Genomic DNA, 20000 nt, shown 5'->3' with positions numbered 1-20000 from the left:
TATAAACTTGGAAATATCTACACCGCTATCTCTATAAACATGGAAATATCTACACTGCCAACTGCATAAAAATGGAAATATCTAAACAGTCATCTGTATAAACATGGAAATATCTACACCACTATGTGTATAAACATGGAAACACCTCCAATGCCATCAGTATAAACTTGGAAATATCTACACAGCCATTTCTATAAACATGGAAACATCTACACTGCTATCTGTATAAACATGGAAATATCTCCACCCCTATCTGTATAAACAGGGAAATATCTACACCGCTATCTTTAAAAACATGGAAATATCTACACCGCAATCTCTATAAACATGGAAATATCCACAACACTATCTGTGCAAACATGGAAATATCTACCCAGCTGAGTGTGTAAACATGGAAATATATACACCGCAATCTGTGTGAGGATGGAAATATCTACACTGCAATCTGTGCAAATATGGAAATATCTACACCTCTTTTTCTGTAAACATGTTAATACCTGCACCACTATCTCTATAAACATGTAAATATCTACACGGCCATTTCCATAAACATGGAACTATGTACACCGCCATCTGTATAAACATGGAAATATCTACACTGCCATCTGTATAAAGATGTAAATAACTACACCGCGATCTGTGTAAACATGGAAATATCTACACCGCTATATATATAAACATGGAAATATCAACACCGCTATCTGTATAAACTTGGAAATGTCTACAACGCTATCTGTATAAACATGGAAATATCTACTCCGCTATCTCTATAAACATGGAAATACCTACACCGCTATCTCTGTAAACAAGGAAATATCTACACCGCTATCTCTATAAACATGGAAATGTATACACCGCCATCTCTATAAACATGGAAAAATCTACACCGACATCTACATAAAAAAGGAAGTATCTACACCGCCATCTCTATAAACGTGGAAATATCTACACCGTTATCTGTATAAACATGGAAATATCTACAACACTATCTGTGTAAACATGGAAATATCTACTCAGCTGTCTGTGTAAACATGCAAATACGTACACCGTTATCTGTGTGAAAATGGAAATATCTACATGGCAATCTGTGCAAATATGGAAATATCTACAACTCTATCTCTGTAAACATGGAAATAGCTACACCGCTATCTGTATAAACATGGAAATATCTACACTGCTATCTGTATAAACATGGAAATATCTACACCACGATCTGTATAAACATGGATATATGTACACTGCTATCAGTATATACATGGAAATAACTACACCGCTATCTGTATAAACATGGAAATTTCTACATAGCTATCTGTATAAATATGCAAATATCTACACCGCTATCTCTATAAACAAGGAAATGCCTACACCGCTATCTGTTTAAACATGGAAATATCTACATGGCTATTTCAAGATATATGGAAATACCTACAATGCCGTCTGTATAAACATGGAAATATCTACACAGCCATCTCTATAAACATGGAAATATCTACACCTCTATCTCTATAAACATGGAAATAACTGCACCGCTATGTGTATAAAGACGAAAATATCTATACCGCTATCTGTATAAACTTGGAAATATCTACACCGCCATCTCTATAAACATGAAAATATGTCCACCGCTATCTGTATAAACTTGAAAATACCTCCACCGCTATCTGTATAAACATGGAAATATCTACACCGCTATCTGTATAAACATGGAAATGTACTCTGCAATCTCTATAAACATGGAAATATCTACAACACTATCTGTGTAAACATGGAAATATCTTCACAGCTCTATGTGTAAACATGGAAATATGAACACTGCAATCTGTGTGAAGATGGAAATATCTACACCTCTGTCTCTGTAAACATGGAAATATCTACACCACTATCTGTGTAAACATGGAAAGATCTACACCGCTATCTGTATAAACATGGAAATATCTAAACCACAATCTGTATAAACATGGATATATCTACACCGCTATCTGCATAAAGTTGGAAATATCTACACCGCTATCTCTGTAAACATGGTAATATCTCCAACGCTATCTGTATAAACATGGAAATATCTCCACCGCAATCTGTATAAACATGGAAATATCTCCGCTGCTATTTTTATAAACATGGAAATATCTACACGGCTATCTGTATAAATATGGAAATATCTACATCGTTATCTGTATAAACATGGAAATATCTACACTGCCATCTGTATAAACATGGAAGTAACCACACCGCTATCTGTATAAACATGGAAATATCTACACCACCATCGGAATAAACATCGAAATATCTACACGGCTATCTGTATAAATACGGAAATATCAACACCGCCATCTCTATAAACATGGAAAAATCTCCAACGCTATCTGTATAAACATGGAAATAACTCCACCGCTATCTGTATACACATGGAAATATCTCTACCGCTATCTGCATGAACATGGAAATATCTACATCGCTATCTGTACAAACACGGAAATATCTCCACCGCAATCAGTATAAACATGGAAATACCTACACCGCTACCTGTATAAACATGTAAATATCTACGCCACTGTCTGAATAAACGTGGAAATATCTGCACCGCTATCTGTATAAACATGGTAATATCTACACCACTATCTTTATAAACATCGAAATATCTACACCACTATCTGTATAAACATGGAAATATCTACACTGCCATCTGTATAAACATGGAAACAATCACACCGCTTTGTGTATAAACATGGAAATATCTACACCGCCATCTGAATAAACATGGAAATATCTACACCGCTATCTGTATAAATATGGAAATATCTACACCGCTATCTCTATAAACATAGAAATAACTACACCGCTATCTGTATAAACATGGAAACAAATACACCGTTATCTCTATAAACATGGAAATATCTATATCGCTATCTGCATAAACTTGGAAATATCTACACTGCCTTCCGTATAAACATGGAAATATCTCCACCGCTATCTGTATAAACATGGAAATGTCTCCACCGCTATCTGTATAAACATGGAAATATCTACACTGCTATCTGTATATACATGGAAATATCTAAATCACTATGTGTATAAACATGGAAATACCCACACCGCTATCTGCATAAACATGGAAATATCTACACCGCCATCTGTAAAAACATGGAAATGTCTACACTCATCTGTATAAACATGGAAATAACTACACCTCCATCTGTAAACATGGAAATATCTACACTGCCTTCTGTATACACATGGAAATATCTACACCGCTATCTCTATAAACATGGAAATATCTACACCGCTATCTCTTTAAATATGGAAGTATCTACACCGCTATCTCTATAAAGATGGAAATGTCTGCCCCACTATCTGTAAAAACATGGAAATATCTAAACCGCTATCTCTATAAACATGGAAATATCTACAACGCAATCTGTGTAAACATGGAAATATCTAAACCGCTATCGCTATAAACATGGAAATATCTACATCACTATCTCTAACAACATGGAAATATCTACACCGTCATCTGTATAAACTTGAAAATATCTACACAGCTATCTGTGTAAAAATGGAAATATCTACACAGCAATCTGTGCAAATATGGAAATATCTACACTGCTATCTCTGTAAACATGGAAATATCTACACCGCTATCTGTATAAACATGGAAATATCTATACCGCTGTGTCTATAAACATGGAAATATCTCCACCGCTATCTGTATAAACATGGAAATATCTACACTGCCGTCTGCATAAACATGGAAGTATCTACACTGGTATCTGTATAAACATGGAAATATCTCCACCACGATCTGTATAAACGTGGAAGTATTTACACCGCTATCTGTATAAACATGGAAATATCTGCACCGCTATCTCTATAAACATGGAAATATCTTCAAAGCCATCTGTATAAACATGGAAATACCTACACAGTCATGTGGAGGAACATGGAAATATCTACACCGCCATCTGTATAAACATTGAAATATCTACAGGCCATCTCTATAAACATCGAAGTATCTATACCGCTATCTCTATAAACATAGAAATATCTTCACCGCCATCTCTATAAACATGGAAATAACTACACCGCCATATGCATGAACCTGGAAATATCTACACCCTTATCTGTATAAATATGGAAATATCTGCATAGGCATCTGTATAAACATAGAAATATCTGCACCGCTATCGGTATAAACATGAAAATACCTACACTGCTGTCTCTATAAACATGGAAATATGTACATCGCTATGTGTATAAACATGGAAATATCTCCACTGCTGTCCGTATAAACATGGAAATATCTCCACCGTTATGTGTATAAACATGGAAATATCTACAGCGCCATCTCGAAAAACATTGAAATATCTACACTGCCATCTGTAAAAACATGGAAATATCTACACAGTCATCTGAATAAACATGGAAATATCTAAACCACCATCTGTATAAACATGGAAATAGCTACAATACCTTCTGTATACACATGGAAATATCTACACAGACATCTGTATAAATATGGAAATATCTACACCGCCATCTGTATAAACATGGAAATATCTACATTGCCATCTGTAGAAAGATGGAAATATCTACACCGCTATCTCTATAAAAATGGAAATATCTACACAGCCATCTTTATAAGCATGAAAATATCTACACTGGCATCTCCATAAAGATGGAAGTATCTACTCCGCCATGCGTATAAACACGGAAATATCTACACCACCATCTGTGTAAACATGGCAATATCTACACCGCTATCTGTATAAACATGGAATTATCTACACCGCCATCTATAAAAACATGAAAATATCTACAGAGTCATCTGTATAAACATGGAAATATCTACACCTCCATCTGTATAAACATTGAAATATCTACAATGCCATCTTTAAAAAATGGAAACATCTACACAGTCATCTGTATAAACATGGAAATATATACACGGCTATCTATATAAACATGGAAATACCTACACCGCAATCTGTATAAACATGGAAATATCAACAATGCTATCTGTATATACATGGAAATATCTACACCGCTATCTGTATAAAGATGGAAATATCTACACCGCTCTCTCTATATACATGGAATTGTCTACACCGCTATTTGTTTAAAACTGGAAATATATACACCGCTATCTGTATAAACATGGAAATATCTCCACCGCTATCTGTATAAACATGGAAATATGTACACTGCTATCTGTATAAATATGGAAATATCTACACGGCTAATTCTATAAACATGGAAATGTCTACACAGCTTGCTGTATAAACATGGAAATATCTACGTTGCTATCTCTATAAACATGGAAATATCTACACCGCCATCTGCATCAACATGCAAATAACTACACAGTCATCTGCATAAACATGGCAATATCTATATCTCTATGTGTATAAAAATGGAAATACATACACTGCCATCTGTATCAACATGGAAATATCCACACAGCTATCTCTATAAACATGGTAATATCTACAACGCTATCGGTATAAACATGGAAATTTCTCCACCGCTATCTCTATAAAAATGGAAATATCTCCACCGGTATCTGTATAAACATGGAAATATCTACACTTCCATCTCTATAAAGATGGAAATACATACACCGCGAGCTGTATAAACATGGAAATATCTACAACGCTAGTTGTATAAACATGGAAATACCAACACCGCTATCTGTATAAACATGGAAATATCTACACTGCTATCTGTATAAACATGGAAATATCTACACAACTATCTCTATAAACAAGGAAATACCTACACCGCCATCTCTATACACATAGAAATATCTACACTGCTATCTATATAAACATAGAAATATCTACACCGCCATCTCTATAAACATGGAAATATCTACACCGCCATCTGCATGAACATGGAAATATCTACACCACTATCTGTATAAACATGGAAATATCTACACGGCCATCTGTATAAATATGGAAATATCTACACTGCCATCTGTGGAAAGATAGAAATATGTACACCACGATCTGTATAAATATGAAAATATCTACACCGCTATCTGTGTAAAGATGGAAATATCTACACCGCAATCTGTGCAAAGATGGAAATATCTACACTGCTATCTCTGTAAACATGGAAATATCTACACCACTATCTGTATAAACATGGAAACATCTACATCGCTATCTTTATAAACATGGATATATCTACACTGATATCTGTATAAACATGGAAATATAAACACCGATATCTGTATAAATATGGAAATATCTACACCGCCATTTCGGTAAACATACAAATATCTTCACAGTCATCTGTATAGACATGGAAATACCTACATAGCCATCTGTATAAACATGGAAATATCTACACCGCTAACACTATAAACATGGAATTATCTACACCGGTATCTTTATAAGCATGGAAATATCTACACCGCTATCTGTATAAACAAGGAAATAACTCCACCGCTATCTGTATAAACATAGAAACATCTACACAGCTATATCTATAAACATGGAGTTATCTACACCGCTATCTGTTTAAACATGGAAATGTCTACAACGCTATCTGTGTAAACATGGAAACATCTACACCGTTATATGTGTAAACATGGAAATATCTGCACCACAATGTGTGCAAAGATGGAAATATATACAACGCTATCTCTATAAACATGGAAATATCTGCACCGCTATCGGTATAAACATGGAAATATCTACACCGCTATCTCTATAATCATGGAAATATCTACACCGCCATCTGTAGAAACATGGAAATATCTACACAGTCATCTGTATATACATGGAAATATCTACAACACCATCTCTATAGACATGGAAATATCTACAACACCATCTCTATATTCATGGAAATATCTACACCGCCATCTGTAGAAACATGGAAATAACTACACTGCCATCTGTATAAAGATGGAAATACCTACACCGCGAGCTGTATAAACATGGAAATATCTACACAGCTATGTGTATAAACATGGAAATACCAACACCACTATCTGTATAAAGATGGAAATATCTACAGTGCTGACAGTAAACATGGAAATATCTACCCACTATCTCAATAAACATGGAAATACCTACACCGCCATCTCTATAAACATGGAATTATCTACACCACTATCTCTATAAACATAGAAATATCTACAACGCAATCTCAGTAATCATGGAAATATCTACACCGCCATCTGCATAAACTTCGAAATATCTACACCGCGATCTGTGTAAAAATGGAAATATCTACACCGCCATCTGTATAAACGTAGAAATATCTACACTGCCATCTGTAGAAAGATGGAAATATCTACACCTTGATCTGTATAAACATGCAGATATCTACACCTCTTCCTGTATGAACATGGAGATATCTACACTGCTATCTGAATAAATATGGAAATATCCACACCGCTATCTCTATAAACATGGAAATGTCTACACGGCTATCTGTAAAAACATGGAAATACCTACACGGCGATCTGTATGAACTTGGAAATATCTACACTGCCTTCTGTATATACATGGAAATACGTACACAGTCATCTGTATAAACATGGAAATATCTACACCACCATCTGTATAAACATGGAAATATCTACACTGCCATCTGTATAAACATGGAAATATAATCACAGCCATCTCTATAAACACGGAAATATCTACACCGCTTTCCCTATAAACATGGAAATAGTGACACCGATATCTGTATAAACATGGAAATATCTACACCGCCATCTGTAAAAATATGGAAATATCTACACAGTCATCTGTATAAACATGGAAATATCTACAACTCCATCTGTATAAACATGGAAGTATCTACACTGCCATCTGAATACACATAGAAAGGCTACACAGTCATCTGTATAAATATGGAAATATCTACACCAATATCTCTGTAAACATGTAAAACCTATACCGCTATCTGCATAAACATGGAAATGTCTACACCGCTATCTGTATAAACACGGAAATATGTGCACCGCTATCTGTATAAACTTGGAAATATCTACACCGCCATCTATATAAACATGAAAATATGTCCACCGCTATCTGTATAAACTTGAAAATATGTCCACCGCTATCTGTATAAACATGGAAATATCTACACCGCTATCTGTATAAACCTGGAAATATCTAGACCGCTATCTCTATAAACATGGAAAGATCTACACCGCCATCTGTATAAACATGGAAATATGTACACAGTCATCTGTATAAACATGGAAATAACTACACCGCTATGTGTATAAAAATGGAAATATCTACACCATTATCTGTATTACATGGAAATATCTAGACCGCTATCTGTATAAACGTTCAAATATTTACTTTCCTATCTGTAAAAACATGGAAATATCTCCTCCGCTATCTCTATAAACATGGAAATATCTACACCGCTATCTGTATAAACATGGAAATATCTACACCGCTATCTGTATAAACAAGCAAATATCGACAGCGCTATCTATATAAACATGGAAATATCTCCACCGCTATCTGCATAAACATGGAAATATCTACACCGCTATCTTTATAAACATGGAAATATCCACCCTGCAATCTCTATAAACATGGAAAAATCTACAACAGTATCTGTGTAACCACGGAAATATCTACACAGCAATCTGTGTAAACTTGGAAATATCTACACAGCAATCTGTGCAAAGATGGAAATATCTACACCGCTATCTCTGTAAACATGGAAATATCTACACCGCTATCTGTATAAACCTGGAAATATCTACACTGCCATCTGTATAAACATGGAAATACCTACAGCGCTACCTGTATAAATATGGAAATGACTACACCGCTATCTCTATAAACATGGAATTACCTACACCACTTGCACTATAAACATGGAAATATCTACACCGAAATCTCAGTAAACATGGAAATATCTACACCGACATCTGTGTAAACATGAAAATAACTACAACGCCATATTCAGAAACATGGCTGTATCTACACCGCCATCTGTTTAAACATGGAAATATATACACCACTATCTGTATAAAGATGGAAATACCTTCACTGCCATCTGTATAAAGATGGAAATATCTGCACTGCGAGCTGTATAATCATGAAAATATCTACACTGCTATCTGTATTAACATGGAAATAGCAACACCGCTATCTGTATAAACATGGAATTATCTACACCTCTATCTGAATAAACATGGAAATATCTGCACTGCTATCTCTATAAACATGGAAATAACTACAACACCATCTCTATAAACTTGGAAATATCTACACCGCTCTCTGTATAAACATGGAAATATCTACACCGCTAACTGTATAAACCTGGAAAAATCTACACCGCTATGTGTATCACTTTGGAAATATCTACACCGCTATCTCTGTAAACATGGAAATGTCTACACCGCTATCTGTATAAACATGGAAATATCTACATCGCTATAGATATAAACATGAAAATATCTACACCGCCATCTGTACAAACATGGAAATATCTACACCGCTATCTAGATAAACATGGAAATATCTACAACGTTATCTGTATAAACATGGAAATATCTACACCATGATATGTATAAACATGGAAATATGTACAGCGCTCTTTGTATAAAGATGGAAATAACTACACCGCTATCTTTATAAATATGGAAATATTTACACCGCTATCTCTATAAACATGGAAATATCTACACCGCTATCTCTATAAACATGGAAATATCTACACAGCCATCTGTGTAAACATGGAAATATCTACTCTGCTAACTCTATAAACATGGAAATACCTACAATGCTATCTCTATAAACATGGAAATATCTACAACGCAATCTCCATAAATATGGAAGTATCTACATCAGTATTAACATGGAAATATATACACAGTCATCTGTAGAAAGATGGAAATATCTACACCGCTGTCTGTATAAACCTGGAAATAACTACACCGCTATGTGTATAAACATAGAAATATCTACACCACCATCTGCATATCCATGGAAATATCCACGCCGCCATATGTATAAACATGGAAATATCTACGCGGCTATCTCTGTAAAGATGGAAATATCAACACCGCCATCTGTACAAACATGGAAATATCTGCACGGCTATCTGTATAAACATTGAAATATCGACACCACGGTCTGTATAAACATGTTAATATCTACACTGCTATCTGTATAAACATGTAAATATCTACACCACGATCTGTATAAATATGGAAATATGTACACCGCTATCTGTATAAACATGGAAATACCTATGCAGCCATCTGTGTAAACATGGAAATATCTACTCTGCTAACTCTATAAACATGGAAATACCTACAACGCTATCTCTATACACATGGAAATATCTACAACGCAATCTCCATAAATATGGAAGTATCTACACCGCCATTTCCATAAACATGAAAATATCTACACCGCCGTGTCCAGAAACATGGAACTATCTACACCGCCATCGGTATAAACATGGAAATATCCACACGACTATCTGTATAAACATGGAAATGTCTACACTGCCATCAGTATAAAGATGGAAATATCTACACTGCGAGCTGTATAAACATGGAAATAACTACACCGCTATCTGTATAAACATGGAAATAACTGCACCGCTATTTCTATAAACATGGAAATACGTACACTGCCATCTTTATACACATGGAAATATCTACACCGCTATCTGTATAAACATAGAAATATCTACACCGCCATCTCCAAAAACATGGAAATATCTACACCGCCATCTGCATAAACATGGAAATATCTACACCGCCATCTGTATAAACATGGAAATATCTGCAACGCCATCTGTATAAACATACAAATATCTACACAGCCATCTGTATAAACATGGAAATACCTACACAGTTATCTGTAAACATGGAAACATCTACACCACTATCTTTGTAAACAGGGAAATATCTACACCGCAACCTGTGTAAAAAAGGAAATATCTACACCGCTATCTTTGTAAAGATGGAAATATCTACATCGCAATCTGTGCAAAGATGGAAATAACTTAACCGCTATCTGTGTAAACATAGTAATATCTACACCACTGTCTCTATAAACATGGAAATATCCACACCGCTATCTGCATATACATGGTAAAATCTACACCGCCATCTGTAAAAACATGGAAATATCTACTCCGCCATCTGTATAAACATGGAAATATCTACACCGCCATCTGTATAAACATGGAAATACCTACACAATCGTCTGTATAAACATGGTGACATCTACACAGCTATCTGTGTAAACATGGAAATATCTACACCGCTATTTGTGTAAAGATGGAAATACCTGCACCGCAATCTGTGCAAACATGGAAATATTTACACCGCTATCTCTATAAACATGGAAATATCTGCACCGTTATCTGTATAAACATTTAAATATCTACACAGTCATCTGTATATACATGGAAATATCTACACCACCATCTCTATAAACATGGAAATATCTACACTGCCATGTGTATACTCATGGAAATATCTACACAGTCATCAGTATAAACTTGGAAACATCTGCACCACAATCTGAATACACATGGAAATACCTACACCGCTATCTCTATAAACATGGAAAGATATACACTGCTATCTGTATAAACATGGAAATATCTACACGGCTATCTGCATAAACATGGAAATACCTACACTGCCATCTGTATAAACATGGAAATACCTGCACCGCGAGCAGAATAAACATGTAAATGCCTACAACGCTATGTGTATAAACATGGAAATATCAACACCACTATCTGTATAAGTATGGAAATATCTACACCGCTATCTGAATAAACATGGAAATATCTACTCCACTATCTTTATAAACATGGAAATACCTACACCACCATCTCTATAAACATGGAATTATCTACACCGCTATCTCTATAAACATAGAAATATCTACACCGCAATCTCTATAAACATGGTAATATCTATACCGCCGTCTGCATAAACATGGAAATATCTACACCGCGATCTGTATAAACATGGAAATATCTACACCTCTACCTGTATGAACATGCAAATATCTACAAAACTATCGCTATAAACACGGAAATATCTACACCGCTATCTGTATAAACTTAGAAATATCTACACAGCCATCTGTATAAACAGGGAAATATCTCCATGGCCATCTGTATAAACGTGGAAAGATCTCCACCGCTATCTGTATAAACATGGAAATATCTATAATGCTATCTGTATAAACATGGAAATATCTACAACACTATCTGTGTAAACATGGAAATATCTGCACAGATATCTGTGTAAACATGGAAATATCTGCACAGATATCTGTGTAAACATGGAAACATGTACACCGCTATCTGTGTAAAGATTGAAATATCTACACCGCAATCTGTGCAAAGATGGAATTATCTACACTGCCATCTCTGTAAACATGTAGATATCTACACCACTATCTGTATAAACACGGAAATACCTACACCACTATCTGTATAAACATTGAAATATCTACACAACCGTCAGTATAAACATGGAAATGTCTACACCATCTGTATAAACATGGAAATATATACACCGCCATCTGAATAAACATGGAAATATCTACACCGCTATCTGTATAAATATGGAAATATCTACACCGCTATCTCCATAAACATGGAAATATCTACACCATGATCTGTATAAACATGGAAATATCTCCACCGCTATCTGTATAAACATGGAAACATCTACACCGCTATCTGTATAAACATGGAAATATCTACACCGCTGTCTGTATAAACATGGAAATATCTACAACACTATCTGTGTAAACATGGAAATATCTACGCCGCTATCTGTATAAACATGGAAACATATACACCACGATCTGTATAAAAATGGAAACATCGACACCGCCATCTGTATAAACATGAAAATGTCTGCACCGCCATCTGTATAAACATAGAAATATCTTCACTGTCTTCTGTATAAACATGGAAATACCTACACAGTTATCTGTATAAACATGGAAATATCTTCACCACTATCTGTGTAAACATGGAAACATTTAAGCCATTGTCTGTATAAACATGGAAATATGTACACCGCTATCTGTTTAAACATGGAAATACCTACAACGCTATCTGTGTAAACATGGAAATATCTACACCACCATCTGTGTAAACATGGAAATATCTACACCGCTATCTGTATAAACATGGAAATATCTCCACTGCTACCTGTATAAACATGGAAATATATACACTGCTATCTGTATAAACATGGAAATATATACATTGCTATCTCTATAAACATGGAAATGTCTACACCGCTATCTGTATAAACATAGTAATATGTACATGGCTATCTCTACAAAAATGGAAATATCTACACCACCATCTGTATAAACATGGAAATACCTACACAGCCATCTGTATAAACATGGAAATATCTACAACACTATCTGTATAAACATGGATATACCTACACAATCGTCTGTATAAAGATGATGACATCTACACAGCTATCTGTATAGTCATGGAAATATCTACACCGCTATCAGTATAAACATGGAAATATCTACAACGCTATCGGTGTAAACATGGAAATGTCTACACAGCTATCTGTGAAAACATGGAAATATCTACACCGCTATTTTTGTAAGGATGGAAATATCTGCACCGCAATCTGTGCAAACATGCAAATATTTACACCGCTATCTCTATAAACATGTAAATATCTGCACCGGTATCTGTATAAACATGGAAATATCTACACCGCTATCTCTATAAACATGGAAACATCTACACCGCTATCTGTATAAACATGAAAATATCTACAACACTATCATTGTAAACATGGAAATATCTACACCGCTATCTGTGTAAAGATGGAAATACCTACACCACAATCTGTGCAGAAATGTAAATAACTACACGGCTACCTCTATAAAGATGGAAATATCTGAAATGGTATCAGTATAAACATGGGAATATATGCACCGCTATCTCTATAAACATGGAAGTATCTACACCGCTATCTCTATAAATATGGAAATAGCCACATTGCTATCGGTATAAACATGGAAATATCTACACCGCCATCTTTGAAAACATGGAAATATCTGCAAAATCATCTGTATAAACATGGAAATATCTTCACCTCCATCTGTATAAACATGGAAATATCTACACCGCCATCTTAATACACATGGAGATAACTGCACCATTTTCTCTATATACATGGAAATATCTACACCGCCATCTGTATAAACATGGAAATATCTTCACCGATAATTGTATGAATATGGAAATATCTACACCGCAATCGCTATAAACATGGAAATATCTACACCGCTATCTGTATAAGCCTGGAAATATCTACACCACCTTCTTTATAAACAAGGTAATATCTACACTGCCATCTGTATACACATGGAAATATCTACACAGGTATCCGTACAAACATGGAAATATCTACATCGCTGTCTGTATAAACATGGATATATCTCCACCGCTATCTGTATAAACATGGAAATATCTACACCGATATCTTTATAAATTTGGAATTATCTACACCGCTACCTCTATAAACATGGAAATGTCTATACCGCTATCTCTATAAACATGGAAATACCTACACCGATATCTGTATAAACATGGAAATATCTACACCGCTATCTGTAAAAACATTTAAATATCTACACCGCTATCTGCATAAACTTGGAAATATCTACACCGCAATCTGTGTAAACATGGAAATATGTACACCGCCATCTGTATAAACATGGAAATATCTACACCGCTATCTGTAGAAACATGGAAATATCTCCACCGCTATCTGTATACACATGGAAATATCTACACCGCTATCTGTATAAACATGGAAATATCTCCATCGCTATCTGTATAAACATGGAAATATCTCCAACGCTATCTGTATAAACTTGGAAACATCTACACCGCTATCTGTATAAACATGAAAATATCGACACTGCTATCTGTATAAACATGCAAGTATATACAACGCTCTCTGTGTAAACATGGAAATATCTACACTGCTGTCTGTGTAAACATTGAAATATCTACGCCACTATCTGTTTAAAGACGGAAATATTTACTGCACAATCTGTGCAACGATGGAAATATCTACACCGCTATCTGTGTAAAAATGGAAATATCTACACCGAAATCTGTGCAAAGATGGAAATATCTACACCGCTATCTCTGTAAATATGGTAAAAACTACACTGCTATCTGTATAAACATGGAAATATCTACACCTCTATCTGTATAAACATGGAAATATCTACACCGCCATCTGTATAAACATGGAAATATCTACACCGACATCTCAATAAACATGGAAATATCTACACCGCCATCTGTATAAATATGGAAATATCTACTCCGCTATCTCTATAAACATGGAAATATCTACACGGGTATCTGTATAAACCAAGAAATATCTCCACCTATATCTGTATAAACATGGAAACATCTACCCCGCTGTCTGTATAAATATGGAAATATCTACACCGCTATCTGTATAAAGATGGAAATACCTAACCGCAATCTGTGCAAAAATGGATATTTCTACATCGCTATCTCTATAAACATGGAAATATCTGCACCGCTATCTGTGTAAACATGAAAATATCTATACCGCTATCTGAATAAACATGGAATTATCTACAATGTCATCTGTATACAGATGGAAATATCTACACTGCGAGCTGTATAAACATGGATATATCTACACCGCTATGTGTATAAACATGGAAAAATCTACACCGCTATCTCTATAAACATGGAAATACACCGCCATCTGCCTAAACATGGATATATCTACACTGCCATCTGCAGAAACATGGAAATATCTACACCGCCATCTGTATAAATAGGGAAATATCCACACCGCTATGTCTATTAACATGGAAATACTTACACCGCCATCTCTATAAACATGGAAATATCTACACCGCTATCTCTATAAACATAGAAATAGCTTCACCGCCATCTCTATAAACATGGAAATATCTACACCGCCATCTGCATAAACATGGAAACATCTACACCGCGATCTGTATAAACATGCAAATATCTACACCGCCATCTGTATAAATAGGGAAATATCTACACCGCCATCTTTATGCACATGGAAATATCTACACCACTATCTGCATAAACATGGAGATATCTACACCGCTATCTCTATATACATGGAAATATCTACACCGCCATCTGTATAAACATGGAAATATCTTCACCGATAATTGTATGAATATGGAAATATCTACACCGCTATCGCTATAAACATGGAAATATCTACACCGCTATCTGTATAAACATGGAAATATCAACACCGCTATCTCTATAAACATGGAAATATCTACACAGCCATCTGTATAATCATGGAAATATCTACACACTCATCTGTATAAGCCTGGAAATATCTACACCACCATCTTTATAAACAAGGAAATATCTACACTGCCATCTGTATGCACATGGAATTATCTACACAGCTATCCGTATAAACATGGAAATATCTACATCGCTATCTGTATAAACATGGATATATCTCCACCGCTATCTGTATAAACATGGAAATATCTAAACTGCTATCTTTATAAATTTGGAAATATCTACACCGCAATCTGTGTAAACATGGAAATATGTACACCGCCATCTGTATAAACATGGAAATATCTAGACCGCTATCTGTAGAAACATGGAAATATCTCCAATGCTATCTGTATACACATGGAAATATCTAAACTGCTCTCTGTATAAACATGGAACTATCTACACCAATATCTGTATAAACATGGAAATATCTCCACTGCTATCTGTATAAACATGGAAATATCTCCATCGCTATCTGTATAAACTTGGAAATATCTCCACCACTATCTGTATAAACTTTTAAACATCTACACCGCTATCTGTATAAACATGAAAATATCTACACTGCTATCTGTATAAACATGCAAATATATACAACGCTCTCTGTGTAAACATGGAAATATCTACACCGCTGTCTGTGTAAACATTGAAATATCTACACCACTATCTGTTTAAAGATGGAAATATTTACTGCACAATCTGTGCAACGATGGAAATATCTACAGCACTATCTGTGTAAAAATGGAAATATCTACAACGCAATCTGTGCAAAGATGGAAATATCTACAGCGCTATCTCTATAAATATGGTAATATCTACACCGCTATCTGTATAAACATGGAAATATCTACACCGCCATCTGTATAAACATGGAAATATCTACACCGACATCTGAATAAACATGGAAATATCTACACCGCCATCTGTATAAATATGGAAATATCTACTCCGCTATCTCTATAATCATGGAGATATCTACACCGGTATCTTTATAAACCTGGAAATATCTCTACCTATATCTGTATAAACATGGAAACATCTACACCGCTGTCTGTATAAACATGGAAATATCTACACCGCTATCTGTATGAAGATGGAAATACCTAACCGCAATCTGTGCAGAGATGGAAATATCTACATCGCTATCTCTATAAACATGGAAATATCTGCACCGCTATCTGTGTAAACATGAAAATTTCTACATCTTTAACTCTATAAATATGGAAATACTTACACGACCATGTCTATAAACATGGAAATATCTATACCGCCATCTGCCTAAACATGGATATATCTACACTGCCATCTGTATAAACATGGAAATATCTACACCGCCATCTGTATAAATAGGGAAATATCTACACCGCTATCTTTATACACATGGAAATATCTCCACCACTATCTGTATAAACTTGGAGATATCTACACCGCTATCTCTATATACATGGAAATATCTACACCGCCATCTGTAAAAACATGGAAAGATTTTCACAGTCATCTGTATAAACATGGACATATCTACATCACCATCTGTAAAAACATGGAAATATCTATACTGCCATCTGTATAAACGTGGAAACATCTACACAGCCATCTCTATATACATGGAAATATCTACACCGCTATCTGTATAAACATGGAAATAGCCACACCAGTATCTGTATAAACATGGAAATATATTCACTGCTATCTGTATAAACATGGAAATATCTACACCGCTATCTCTATAAACATAGAAATGTTTACACCGATATCCATATAAACAGGGAAATATCTACATGGCTATCTCTATATACATGGAAATATCTGTACCGCCATCTGTATAAACATGGAAATAATTACAAAGTCATCAGTATAAATATGGAAATATCTACACCACTATCTGTATAAACATGGAAATATCTATACTGCATATGCATAAGCATGGAAATATCTACACAGCCATCTCCATAAACATGGAAATATTTACACTGCTATCTGTATAAACATGGAAATAGCCACACCGCTACCAGTATAAACATGGAAATATCTACACCGCCATCTGAATAAACTTGGAAATACCTACACCGCTATCTCTATAAACATGGAAATATCTACACCGCCATCGCTGTAAAAATGAATATATCTACACCGTCATTTCCATAAACATGGAACTATCTTCATTGCCATCTGTATAAACATGGAAATATCTACACCGCTATCTGAATAAACATGGAAATATCTACAATGTCATCTGTATAAAATGGAAAAACCTACACCGCAAGCTATATAAACATGGAAATATCTACACCGCCATCTGTATAAACTTGTAAATATCTTCACCGCCATCTGTATAAATAGGGAAATATCTACACAGCCATCTGTATAAACATGGAAATATCTCCACCGCTATCTGTATAAAAATGGAAATATCTACACCGCTACCTGTATAAACATGGAAATATCTACATCGCTATCTGCATAAACATGGAAATATCTACACCGCTGTCTGTATAAACATGGAAATAACTCCATCGCTGTCTGTATAAACATGGAAATATTTCCGTCGATATCTCTATAAACATGGAAACATGTACACCGCTGTCTGTATAAAAATGGAAATATCTACCACTCTATCTGTGTAAACATGGAAATATCTACACAGCAATCTGTGTAAACATGGAAATATTTCCAGCGCTCTCTGTGAAAAGATGGAAATATCTACACCACAATCTGTGCAAATATGGAAAAAACTACACCGCTATCTCTCTAAACATGGAAATATCTACACCGCTTTATGTATAAACTTGGAAATATCTACACCGCTATCTGTAGAAACATGGAAATATCTACACCGCTATCTGCATAAACACCTAAATATCTACACCGCTATCTGTATAAACATGGAAATAACTACACCACTGTCGGTATTAACATGGAAATATCTACACCCCTATCTCTATAAACATGGAAATGATTTCACCGTTATCTGTATAAACATGGAAATATCTACATGGCTATCTCTATAAACATGGAAATATCTATACCATCATCTGTATATACATGGAAATTCCTACACTGTCATCTGTATAAACATGGAAATATCAACACCACTATCTGTATAAACGTGGAAATATCTACTCTGCATCTGAATAAGCATCGAAATATCTACACAGCCATCTCCATAAACATGGAAATATTTACACCGCTATCTGTATAAACATGGAAATAGCCACACCGCTACCAGTATAAACATGGAAATATCTACACCGCCATCTGAATAAACATGGAAATACCTACACCTCTATCTCTATAAACATGGAAATATCTACACCGCCATTGCTGTAAAAATGAAAATATCTACACCGTCATTTCCATAAACATAGAACTATCTTCATTGCCATCTGTATAAACTTGGAAATATCTACACCGATATCTGAATAAACATGGAAATATCTACAATGTCATCTGTATAAACATGGAAATACCTACACTGCAAGCTATATAAACATGGAAATATCTACACCGCTATCTCTATAAACATGGAAATACCTACACAGCTATCTGTATAAAAATGGAAATATCTACACCGCTATCTGTATAAACATGGAGGTATCTGCACCGATATCTGTATAAACATGGAAATATCTACACCGCAACCTGTA

This window comes from Pan troglodytes, chromosome 21 (genome assembly GCF_028858775.2).
Source record: "Pan troglodytes isolate AG18354 chromosome 21, NHGRI_mPanTro3-v2.0_pri, whole genome shotgun sequence".
Taxonomy (NCBI): domain Eukaryota; kingdom Metazoa; phylum Chordata; class Mammalia; order Primates; family Hominidae; genus Pan; species Pan troglodytes.
Note: the sequence above shows the minus strand (reverse complement) of the source record.